Raw genomic sequence first — 13,061 nt, 5'->3', positions numbered from 1 at the left:
GTACCCTAACCCTAACCCGTACCCTAACCCGTACCCTAACCCTAACCCGTACCCTAACCCTAACCCGTACGCTAACCCTAACCCTAACCCTAACCCTAACCCGTACCCTAACCCTAACCCATACCCTAACCCTAACCCTAACCCGTACCCTAACCCTAACCCTAACCCGTACCCTAACCCTAACCCTAACCCATACCCTAACCCTAACCCTAACCCTAACCCATACCCTAACCCGTACCCTAATCCTAACCCGTACCCTAATCCTAACCCATACCCTAACCCTAACCCATACCCTAACCCTAACCCATACCCTAACCCTAACCCTAATCCGTACCCTAACCCGTACCCTAACCCTAACCCTAACCCTAACCCATACCCTAACCCTAACCCGTACCCTAACCCGTACCCTAACCCTAACCCGTACCCTAACCCCAACCCGTACCCTAACCCGTACCCTAACCCGTACCCTAACCCGTACCCGTACCCTAACCCGTACCCTAACCCGTACCCTAACCCGTACCCTAACCCGTACCCTAACCTTAACCCCTAACCCAACCCTAACCCTAACCCTAACCTTAAACCCTAAACCCTAAACCCTAACCCTAACCTCTGCCCAACACCCTCCCAGGTGTTGGAAATTCAATGAAAATACTCTATAAGATGTGCACCTGGTGGGCACATTCTTAACAAAAGGCTTTTTACATTTTCACCAGTAGTTTCTCCTTAAGGTCATCATTTGCCAATTAATGACCATGCTGTTTAGGAAGCTCATTAAAAATCCAAGAGTCACAGTTCCCTACAGGCTGTCCCATTCTCCCTCGGGCACTCTTCCACCCTCTCTTCCACCCTCTCTGCATCTGTAAAAACACGGGCATCTGACTATAATTCATTCCAGGAACTCGAGCCTATTGAGAGAGTGAGGAAATAGCTAATCTGGTTTTTGGATGATAGACCAAAAACCAGATTTAAAGAAAAATATGTCATTGCTGGTTTTCATTCAAACAAACAGGTATAATGAAGGAAGGAATTCCCCTGGCCCTCCAGGAGTTGCCTGGGGACCTAGTCTGCGTAATACTTATACATCAAGAGATGGCTCTGAGCTGGAATTCTACAAAAGAATAGTAGAGCAACCCAGTACAGCTTTATACCCCCTCAGCCGCAGGAGGAGAATGGCTGCAGGCTACTGAAAGCCAGCAGCATTGACAAATTAACTCCCCCCAGCCTTTGCCAAACTACAGCAGTACCTCTGAGTTCTCTGTTTCCTACTTTATTCTGACTCTTTTCTCAATAAATCCACATTTCTTAATATAGTGTCACAGTGGAAACAAAACAGACCTTCAATTTTCAGACCTCAATTTATAAAGCAAAGGTTCTGGGGGTTTTGTTTTTAAATTAAAGGACCACATAATTTGAAAATCGTACAGGTTCTAATTCTTCAGTTCCAAGACACCAAACACACTGCATGGGGTCCCCATGGAAAGGCCACTCTCAGCAGAAGCTCCACCGATTCCACGATGAAAGGGCAGCAAAGTGCCTTTCTCCCTTCTCTGCTGCCTGGATGGCCCCCATGTTTTTCAATCCATGCCCCCTGGCAAGTTTCTGAGATGCAATTCTGAGACCCTTCCCTTTCCCATCCCAGCAGGTGGCCAAGGACCTGCCAGAGACGTGCAGGAAGCAGAGTTGGGCCAGCTGGCCAGAATGGGGTTTGGGGGTTCACAGCAGGAGAAATCACCATGCAGGATAAATCCCTTGGCCTTGCCATAAGCCAAGGGCAAGTCTCTCAGGGCTACAGGCCCTCTCAGGTTCTCCTTGCAGAGACCTCGCGTGGGGCACTTGGCTACTTGCGAAAACCGCGCGGGAGCGAGCTTTACACCAGCAGTTGTTTTGTAAAATTGGACGGGGTAGGCTCGGGCCTGTCCTCAAAGCCTCTACTCAAAGGCGAGCCCTTCCTGCGGCTGCCAGGTTACGGGGCTCCGCGACTGTGCCGAACAGCTCTGGTGTGAGTCGTGGTTCCCTCCTCCACCCACCCCCACGAGCCCCCGTCCCCTTACCTGCGGCCCGCGGCCCTCCGCTCCGCGCTCGGATGCCGCTGGGGCGCCAGGGACACACGGGAGCGGTCATTCCTGACCGCCGCGCGCTAGCTCCCCGGACCCGCGCCGGCTCGCCGGGGGCCGACGGCGAGGAGCCCCGAGGATGCCCCGCGCCAGGTGCGCTCTGGCCGGGACACCCACTTCCGGGAGAGGCGCGCGGACCGCCGGCGCGCTCAGGTGAGCTGCAGCCAATGCCGAGCAAGACCCGCCCCGCCGGCGCCACATCTGCGCGGCACAGCACCGTCTCGGCACTCCAGCCACGGGCGCCTGGGGCCGGGCGTCCCCTCTCCTGCGAGCGCGAGGCAGGAAGCGGGCCCCCTGCGAGGCCGCTAGCGATGCCCCGGCGCGCGGGCCCTGGCGGCGCGGAGACCGCTCCAGGCTGGACTCACCGAGGCCAACGCCGCCAGCAGGAGCGCTTGGCGGGACCCGGCTCGGGTGGGGGAGCTGCAGGCCCCCGCAAACAACCCAGTTTTTTAAATGGATAAAGGACTTGAAAAGACCCTTCTCCAGATAAGACATACAAATGGTCAACAAACACCTGAAGAGATGTTAAACATCGTTAGTCACGATGGAGATGCACATTAATACCACAACGCCATACCCCTCCACAAACACTAGAAGGTCTATAATCAAGAGAATTAAAAATAACAAATTTTGGCAAAAATGTAGAGATATTGATACAGAGTTTCCCATGGGGAAAATAAATCGGTCCAGGAGATGAATGGTGAGAATATTTGTACAACAATGTGAATGTAGTCAATGCCACAGAACTGTATACTCAAAATGGTTTAAATGGTAAATGTTACTTTTAATCACAATGAAAACAATGAATGAAGCACTGATGATACATGTTAGAACACGGATGAACACTGAAAACATTCTAAGTCAAAGAGCTCATGCAGAAAAGTTCGCCCAGATCATACTTAGCTCGTGTGTTTTAAATCCACAAAGGTTTTGAAAATGGGGGAAAGTCTCAGTAATGGTTTCAGAGAAAGAAAACCGGATCAGAATGGGAAAAGACATTTCCATAGAGTTGCGGAGATGGTGAATGTTGAAGTGGGCCCGTGGATAGGATTATAAGGTGGAACCATAAAATTTCGTCTTTGGGTCTTTATGTTCTGGTTCCCTGGGAGAGGACCCCAGTATTGCATAAAACACACTGGAGTAGTTTATGTGAGGTGGTGTGTTTTGTACTGCTGCTTATAGTTTTTTTATACACTTGAAATTACTGGGAAGTACATTACTTTTCAAAAGAACCATGTCAAAACCATGCCCAAAAAAAGCAGAGAAGACATCAAACTTCATAATAGAGGCCAAGCCTTAACCAGATCCAGTTCACCTAAAGTGGTGACGCTCATCATTCTCGTAGGGTCCACGTGTTATTAACAGGCACCATGGGAAGATTATATTAGGAGCCACTCTGTCTTGGGTGCTGTGGATGACCTGGCTGTAGTAGAAACAGTGGGATATCTGAATTCTAGTTTTCCACATCAAACCACCAAAAACCTGTTAGAACTAATAAACGAATTCAGTAAAGCTGCAGGGTAAAAAATCAGTACACAAAAATCACTTCTCTTTCTTTTCTTTTTTAATGAATTTTTTAAAAAATATTTATTTATTTATTTATCTTTGGCTGCATTGGGTCTTCATTGCTGTGCACGGCCTTTCTCTAGCTGCGGCAAGCAGGGCTACTCTTCGTTGCGGTGCACGGGCTTCTCATTGCGGTGGCTTCTCTTGTTGCAGAGCACAGGCTGTAAGAGAGCAGGCTTCAGTAGTTGTGGCACACGACCTCAGCAGTTGTCGCTCGCGGGCTCCAGAGCACAGGCTCAGTAGTTGTGGCGCACGGCCTTAGTTGTTCTGTCGCATGTGGGATCTTCCCGGACCAGGGCTCGAACCCGTGTTCCCTGTATTGGCAGGCAGATTCTTAACCACTGAGCCACAAAGGAAGCCCTAAAAATCACTTGTCTCTCTATACACTAATAGTGTGCCATCAGAAAGAGAAATTAAGAAAACAATCCCATTTACAATTGCATCTAAAAAATACCTGGGAATAAATTTAACCAGGGATATGAAAGCACACTAAAAACTGTAAAACACTGATGAAAGAAACTGAACAGACACAAATGAATGGAAAGCTATCCCGTGCTCATGGATGCAAAGAACACTGTTAAAATGTCCATTCTACCAAAAGCAATGTTCAAATGCAAAGCAAGCCTGGTCAGAACTCCAATGGCATTCTTCACAGAAATATAGCAATCGTTCCTATCATTTGTGTGGAAACACAAAGGCCCCTGAATAGCCAAAGGGAGTCTGAGAAAGGAGAACAGGTTGGAGGCATCTCCCTCCCTGACTTCACGCTACATTACGAAGCTACAGTCACCAAAAAGTGTGCAATTGGCACAAAAACAGGCACGCAGACCAGAGGAACAGGACAGAGACCCAAGAAATAAACCTACAGTTATGTGGTAAGTTAATTCACAAGAAAAGAGCCAAGAACATACACTGGGGAAGCAACAGTCCCCTCAATAAATGATGCTGGCAAAACTTCACACCACACACCAAAGAACACTGCACTCTGTCTACACCACACAAAAACTGGCTAAAAACCCAGTGTTCCAAATGAAGCCCTTCCTCTCCTGGGTCCTCTGAGGACAGACACCCTCAGCACTCAACTAGACACAAGAACCTTCTCCCCCACTTTTCCTCACCTTTTCCTTTAGCAGCGTCACCTCCCAGCAGGTCCAGAGGAGACCTGGCTCCTGTCAGCGTGAACCGGACCCCACAGTGTCCTAAGGCCCCAGTGGGTCCTGAGGACACCCGGCTTCTGGTACATCCGTTCTGCTGTGGAAATTCAAATTGAAATAGAGCCAAATGACCCATGAATTCTCCAAAATAGTTAAGGAGCAATTAACTAGAAACCCTAAGAAATGAAATGATTATAGACACAGACTTTACTTATTTTTTTTAAATATTTATTTATTTAGCTTCGCTGGGTCTTAGCTGTGTCACATTGGACCTTTTTCTTTTTTAAGTTGCAGCATGCGAACTCTTAGTTGAGGCACGTGGGATCTAGTTCCCTGACCAGGGATGGAACCCAGGTCCCCTGCACTGGGAGCACAGAGCCTTAGCCACAGGACCACCAGGGAAGTCCCTAGACATGAACTTTAAAACTTATGCCAAATTCACACAAATTTATTCACAGACATTTCAAATGCAAGGCTATGAAAATTACAGAGAAACATAGAAGAAAATCTACATGACCTTGGGTTTCGTCTATAGATCGCAAGCTTTGAGTTTTAACATACAAGGCCAATCACAAAAGAAAAAAAATATGGTGGACTTTATAAAATTAAAGATTTCTACTCTCAAAGACCTTATTCACAAAATCAAAATGAGGCAGGAGATAAATGGTCTCCAGCCTACACATTTACAACTGGCCTCCGGTTCACACTTCCGGGGTGAGAAAAAAATGGGCTCCAGGCTGGACATTCACTACCAGCCCCCTGTTTACATTTCCTGAAGCAAGAGACAAACGGGCTCTAGGACTACATATTTATGACCGGACTCCTGTCTATATTTCGAGGTCTGCACCTCGATATGAAAACCAGCAACAAAAATAGCGTAAATAACCAGACATTGGACATTTTTATGGGAGGGACAGAGTGGGACCCTGTTAAAAGATCAAGAGGTCATACATTTCTCATCCTTGGAGCAAGGGAAACATTGCACATGTGCAGAAAGGTTCCTTGGGGATCAAAAAGGAAGGGGCACCACCCCAAAATAGGTGATGCTAAGGTCGTCCCATAGGCCCTGGGAGGTAATCCGTCTTGGAAAAAAGTTGCACACGCATGTTGGGGAGGGTCCTAGGGCAGGGCAGGTGTGGAAAAAGAAACCAGATAATTGGCCAGAGGTGAACAGAGACCCGGAAGAACTGCCCTATATAAGTGACTTAACCGCCTCTCTACTGCACTCCTCATTAGGCAGGGTGTCCACACCCTTTCTCTCCGGGTGTGCATCTCTGTCTTGCTTCTGTCTTAACTAAACAAACTATTTCTCTGTGTGCTCTCCCACTTGTTGCTGTGCTATGTCTCTAATAATAAACTTTGTACCTGTTTTTACCTCTATGAGAAATGCATTTTTCGCTGGGGGCAAGAGCTAGCAGGGGTGGTGGCTAGGATTCCTGGTTTTCATCCAGGCTACCCAGCTTCAATTCCTGGGCAGGGAATGAAGATCTCGCTTCATGCCACCACTCACTGCTGCCTCTCCAAGATAAAAAAGACAAGCCACAAACTGGGAGAAAAATACTTGTAAACCACATATCCAGTAAAGGACTTGGACTCTAAATGGACAAAGACCTCTAAAACAACCCCATTTTAAAAATGGGTAAGGATTTGAACACACACCTGGCCAAAAAAGATATACAGATAATAAAAATCATACAAAAATTATACATATACTATTAGGGATTTCCAAAATAAAATCGTGAGCCATCACAGCACACCTACTAGGATGGCTAAACTCCAACAAAACCATGGCAACACCGACTGCTGGAGGATGAGAAGCAACCTCTCCTCATAGCTGGGGTGCATGTACAGCCACGTGGCAAGACAGTTCCGCAGCTTTTTCCACAACTAATCAAGTATCCCTTCGGGGTCCAACAATTATGCGTCCAGTATATAGGCAACTGCTTTGAAAATCTATGTCCAAAAGCAGACAAGGGTGCAATTATGCACAGCAGCACTATTCGTAATGGCTAAAAACCTGAAGAAATCAGGATATCCTTCACTAGATGACTGCATAAGCAAAGTGGAGGACATCCATGTCAAGGCGAGCAGAATACACCACGCCAATATATGTCTCTCTGGCATAAGGATTATTTCAGTCTCATTCAAAAAAAGAAAGATAGAAAAAACTGACCAGAGACTGACCTTTTATGAAGGACATTTATAAGGAAATCTCCATTTCTAATGCCGTGTCCCTCTTTGCACCAGAAATACAAGGATGATTAAATCTCAAGTCACTCTTATCAAGGGAGAATTCCCGACTTAAATCTGCATACAATACCCTTGTTTACTGTGCTTTGCATGATAACCTGCCACTATTGGCTTCCCCCCTTCCCCAAGGTCTTTTGTTTTTATCTGAAGATGGCATTTGGTATTTAAGGTGATGGCTTTGGCCATTTCAGGGAGTGACTCAGTTTTTCTGGGTATCTCTCCTGTATACAGGAGGTATACATGCTCTTAAACTTCTGTTTTTCTCCTGTTAATCTGCCTTTTATTACGGGGCAGGGGTGGGACTCAACCAAGAACCTAGAAGGACAGAGTGAAAATTGTTTTTCCTTCCATACACATGCAATGGAATACTACTGAGCAGCAGAAAGGAATGAACCATCAACCCATGGAAAGACATGGATAAATCCTCAGTATATACTGCTAAGTGAAAGCATCCAGGCTGAGGAGGCTGCACACAGTATGACCCCATTGGTGACATTCTGGGAAAGGCAAAGTTACAGAGATGATAAGCAGATCATGGGGTGGGGGGTTTGAAGTGTTCCATGTGATACTCTAGGATGGATACCTGTCACTATGCATTTGTCTAAGCCCTCAGATGTGTATAGCCCAAGGGGTCAATCAAACTCTATTCAAATTTAGTTATTTACGGTGTAGGAGTATTACAGGATGGAATACTCAATGTGACAGAATCTAACTGTATTAAAAATGCATGGAAAAAACTCACTGTAGGGGATGGGATAAAAGGTGCTGACCTAAGTTAACTCTGGAAATGAACGCAATCTCTAGACTAAATGCAAAATGTACACAAACGGGGCTTCCCTGGTGGCACAGTGGTTGAGAATCTGCCTGCCAATGCAGGGGACACGGGTTCGAGCCCTGGTCTGGGAGGATCCCACATGCCGCGGAGCAACTAGGCCCGTGAGCCACAACTACTGAGCCTGGGCGACTGGAGCCTGTGCTCCACAACAAGAGAGGCCGCAATAGTGAGAGGCCCACACACTGCGATGAAGAGTGGCCCCCGCTTGCCACAACTAGAGAAAGCCCTCGCACAGAAACGAAGACCCAACACAGCCAAAAATAAATAAATAAATAAATTTTTAAAATTAAAAGAAAAAAAAATGAAGTACAATATCAATATTTGAAAAAAAAATGTACACAAACAGTGGACTTTATTTTATGGAGTTCTTTCCAGGGTGTAGCAGCTAACAATTCTGAAACCTCTGCACATGTAATCTGGAAAGGAGCAATGCATAGGTAAATGGCAGATAGTGGGCACCAAGCTCCTCACTGTGGGAGTGGGAAGTTACAGATAAGCAAGGGGAGAGCCTCTGCCCTCATAATACTTGGCTGAGCTTCCTGGGAGGATGGTGTGGGGAGTTCACTGGCCATAGGAAATGCACAGATCTTTACACTGGGAAGGCTGTGAAGACATAGGAAACTCACACCCCATCTTTCCACCCATACCTGCTGCAAACACTCAGCCCTCTGTAATCAGCCAGTTGCACCTTTTTAGACATTCTTGGCCCCAGGCAGATAAAGGAGTGTGAGGGTCTTGCATTACCTCTAAGCTTTCCCAGAATCCAGGCACTGAGGGATGGAGCCAGGATGGGGGTGCTTGGGCTCCTGACCAGCAGGTGAGAGGAAGGAGGAAGACCACTCCTGAGGACAGAGGTTCCCTCAAGTCTGTGAGCCCAGGAGCCCCGATGGGATTCATTCCCAGTGCGGACATGGGCAGGGCCTGCAGTGGTTCTGTGCTCCCCCTGGACCCCTCTGATGAAGCCATGGCAGCACTGGCCCCAGACGTCTCCTGGTTGTGTTTCAAACGGACACAGCAGTTTTACAAAGGAACAGGAGAATGAAGCTGAGCTCCTGACGGCCACTTCTTCTGGCTCTGAGTTGCTTCTGTCAGGCCCACAGACACATCCGTGGAGTCTGCTATAACCCACCTTCCCCCATCCAGCCTTTCCTCTTCCTCCCTGCAATGATTCCCGTGACATTTCCAGCCTGGACCCCTCCCCCAGGACAGACGTCTCTGTCCAGCCACTGCATCCCCATCTCACCTTGGGAGCTAACAGACCCCTCAGGGGACCGGGATCCTGCAGCTCCCCACACCCAGGAGCAGCCCCACCTTCCCTGGTTGCTGAGCCCAGACACCGGGTGTAATGGAGCAGGACCCTACGGGGCCTTCCCAGGACAGGCCCCTCCCCCACATCCTCTGCTGGAGCTCCTCTCTGAAGTACCTGGATAACAGCATCTGATGCACGCTTCCTGAGTTGTTTTACAGACTTCTACCAGATGGAAGACATTAACTACTGTACTTGATGATCAAGAGCCCCCAGACCTACTGGCACCTAAAGATTGATACAGTTCACCACCCTGTTACCTCACCATCAACCAGAGAATTGTGCACCAGCTGATCTCATACCCTGCGACCCCCTCCTCCAAATTCACACTAATTCCCCTCTACACCCACAGTCCTGGCCCAAGCCCGATCTAGTGCCTGGTTCCTCCGTCAGGCCCTGGCAAAACTCCCTGCCCACACGGCGCACCTCACATCCCACCCCAACGTGGTCTTTCTGAAGCAAAAACGAGACTGTGACTCTCCCCCACCTGTAATCCCCCAAATGTTTCCCCACTTTCGCTAGGGTATCTGCTGGGAGAGACATCTGCCAAGGCCCTGAGAGTCCCCAGCATCCCTACTGGGCTGGTGGCTCTTGGTTCCCTGATACTGACCACCTCAGCAGGCCAAGCGAGATGGCACCAAACCCCAGAACTGCTCACCTCAGGATGGGGCTGGCACTGCTGCTGCCTGATCAAAGAGAGCAGAGAAGGGTTCCCCAACTGGGACACAAACACTGCACGAGTGGCCTCTCCCTTGGCTATCGCACGATCCCCATGGGACTTGAGGGAAGGAAGGACCCAGGCACGTTAGTTCCTAAGCAGGATGCTGTGGGCTCAGTTGTGTTCCCCAAAATTCACATGCTGAATCCCTAACCCCCAGGACCCCAGGATGTGGCTGTATTTGGAGATGGGGTTTTTAAAGAGGTGATCACGGTAAAATGAGGTCACTAGGGTGGATCCTAATCCAATAAGACTGATGTCCTACCAGAAGAGATTAGGACACAGAAGATCATGTGAAGAGAAGATGGCTGTCTACACACCAAGGAGAGAAGCCTCAAGGAAAAACCAGCCTGCAGACACCTTGATCTCAGGCAGCATCCAGGACTAGGAGGTAGGTCTGTTGTTCAAGCTCCCCGGTCTGTGGTGTTTGTTATGGCAGCCCCGAGCAGACTCACACACAGGGTAAAGAAGGTCTCACACTAGATAGCTCACTCTCCATTCCCCTGTATGTGAGTGACAGTAGCCTCAGGATCTGAGGAAGGTGTGCCCGAGGAAAGGCACAAGATATGAGATTTTAGGCATAAAACGACTGCACTGATATTTTTATTTCCTTTTTTAAATATTTTTAAAATCTTTATTTATTTAATTTATTTATTTTTGGCTGTGTTAGGTCTTCATTGCTGCACACGGGATTTCTCTAGTTGCAGCAAGGGGGGCTTCTCTTCACTGCGGTGCACGGGCTTCTCATTGCGGTGGCTTCTCTCGTTGCGGAGCACAGGCTCTAGGCGTGGGGGCTCAGTAATTGTGGCACACGGGCATAGCTGCTCTGCGGCATGTGGGATTTTCCCGGACCAGGTCTCGAACCCGTGTCCCCTGCATCAGCAGGCAGATGATCAACCACTACACCATCAGGGAAGCCCCACGACTGCACTGATCTTAAACAAGCCTGATCTACATTCACACGAGATGGTTTTGTCCTGTATATACACCCACATTAGCACCTTCAGTCTCAAGGGCAGACCTGTGGCTTCACCACTTCCACTGAGAGCATTACCTTAATCTGCTCTGAACCACCTCCTATAGGATTTCCAGAACCACAAACCATCAGAGACTGCATGCTGCTGTGTAATCATGTTTCACAGGACCCAGAGGCTGTGTGCCAGCTTCCGGGTGACCCTGCCACAGCAGAGCCGCCCAGCTGTCCACCAGAACCCACGTCCCTTTTTCCTGTTCACAGCCAGCCTGCACCTCCCAGCTTTCCCACCCATTGCAGCCGGAAGGGCAAGTGGTGGAGGTGGTGAGGTCCTTGGCCAGCCTGTGTCCTAGGGTGGATGGCATGGTGCCATGTGGTCACCCCATCCCCTGCTGGTTGGACCCCTCCACCTGAAAGCAGGGAAGAGAAACAAGGAGGACAGAGCCTGGGCCCCAGCACCCACCTGCCCTGAAGTATCACAAGAAAGGGACAGAGACATCTTGAGCTTCAGCCCATTTTGGGGGGACACTTTGTTCCAGTAACAAACCTTTGCTTTAAGAACCAAGGTGCATTACAGATCTCTCCCCAACTGTAACAGAAAGTGAGGCTTAATTTCATCACAGAATAAAGTTATGAGGAACTTACAGGCCTAAGAAACTTAGGTTTGGGATACTCAATTAGTGAAGAATCTAAACAGAGTTTGGGCTTGGAGCAGTAAATTAAAGAAGTACCAAGGGTTGTTCATATAGGCTTCTGCACCTTTCACATGAGAGACTTATTTCCTGCTTTCAAGGAGATAGAGAGTCACAGTGTCCCTCTTGCATCAGCCATTTATTAAGGAACTGTAATTCAAAGTAATCGATATGCCACTGTGGAGCACCCCTCCCTGAGACCCAACAATACACAGAGGTAGGAATACATGCATATATTTCCTTGCATTATCAGCTGAGCACTTTTAGCTCCTATATGTAACTTTTTAATGACATTCTCTAGTAAAAGGAACCAGAGCTCTTTGAAATAATGGCTGACACTAGGACTGACACAGTAAATATATGAACCAGGACAATCTTGAATCTTATATCAGAAAATAAGGAAGTACCAAGAAAAAAAATCCACAGGATGGAATGATGTCAAAGGAAAACAGGAACCAATGGAAAGAGCTCTCAATAGCGAAAGTAGGAATGAAATTAGCAACAAAATCTGGACTGCTGAATTATAACAAAAAGTTAAAAAAACAAAGCAACACAAAAAATACTATCCACAGGTGTCCATGCTGGTAAAAATAAGTAACTGCATAGGGTTTTGTTTGTTTGTTTTAATGAATAGGGTTGAATAGAAATCTCCTATGTGGAAGTCCAAATAATTGATGTGGACACTCAGCCATCCATGGATTGTGGAGGTGGAGATAACTCCTGTCTCCATAAGTGCTGGTTCCCAAAGTAGCTTCCTCCTAAAGAAGACACACAGTACAGAAGTGGGAAAAACTTAACTTCATTGTGGGGAAATCTGACAAACTACCTCAGCCAGGTGACCAAAGTTAATAGTAACAGTGATAAGTTGCCTTGAGAGCCTGTTCCCTTGATATAAAGTGATGAGAAAGCACTTTACCTCTGTGATCTGCTTACTCAAAACCCATAACTCAAGCCTAATCCTGAGAAAAACACCAAGTAAATTCCAATGCGGGACAGTCAACAAAATATCTCACCAGTACTCCTCACCAATGTCAAGGTCATAGAAACAAGGACAGTCTGAGAAACTCTGAAAGCCCAGAAGAGCCTGAACAGACATGATGACTAAATGTCACATGATACCCTGGATGGCATCCTGGAAGAGAAAAAGTTAGAATGAAGGAAACCCAAGTGAAATGGATGTCAGTTAATAATAAGGTACTGATATTTTATCATTAATTGTGACAATTCGGTTTAAAACTAGAATGAGAAACCTATTGCATCACACTAGAAATCTAGATGAAATGGGTAACCTCCTAGTAAAAACACACATTAACAAAATGGAACATAATAAAGGAAAATACAAACAGAACAGTTAGCCACCAAAAGACCTCTTCCCCATTTTGCTTCTCCTTTCATTGTTCCGGGATTTCACTCTCCTGGGACAGGGAAGGAATGGAGACAGAGCAAGCTGGCA

The 13,061-nt window shown here is 47.5% G+C and overlaps 1 long non-coding RNA gene across 1 annotated transcript; it reads right to left on the bottom strand.

Moving 5' to 3' along the window:
* Positions 1-676: 676 nt before the first annotated feature.
* On the bottom strand, positions 677-2,209 carry LOC309652217. Its single transcript, XR_014258608.1, has 2 exons — positions 2,052-2,209; positions 677-905 (listed from the first exon to the last, which is right to left on the bottom strand). It is a non-coding gene; the product is annotated as an uncharacterized lncRNA (long non-coding RNA).
* Positions 2,210-13,061: the final 10,852 nt, after the last annotated feature.

This window comes from Balaenoptera physalus, assembly GCF_965194825.1.
Source record: "Balaenoptera physalus genome assembly, chromosome: X".
Lineage (NCBI taxonomy): Eukaryota > Metazoa > Chordata > Mammalia > Artiodactyla > Balaenopteridae > Balaenoptera > Balaenoptera physalus.
This window is presented reverse-complemented; position numbering and strand designations above follow the sequence as displayed.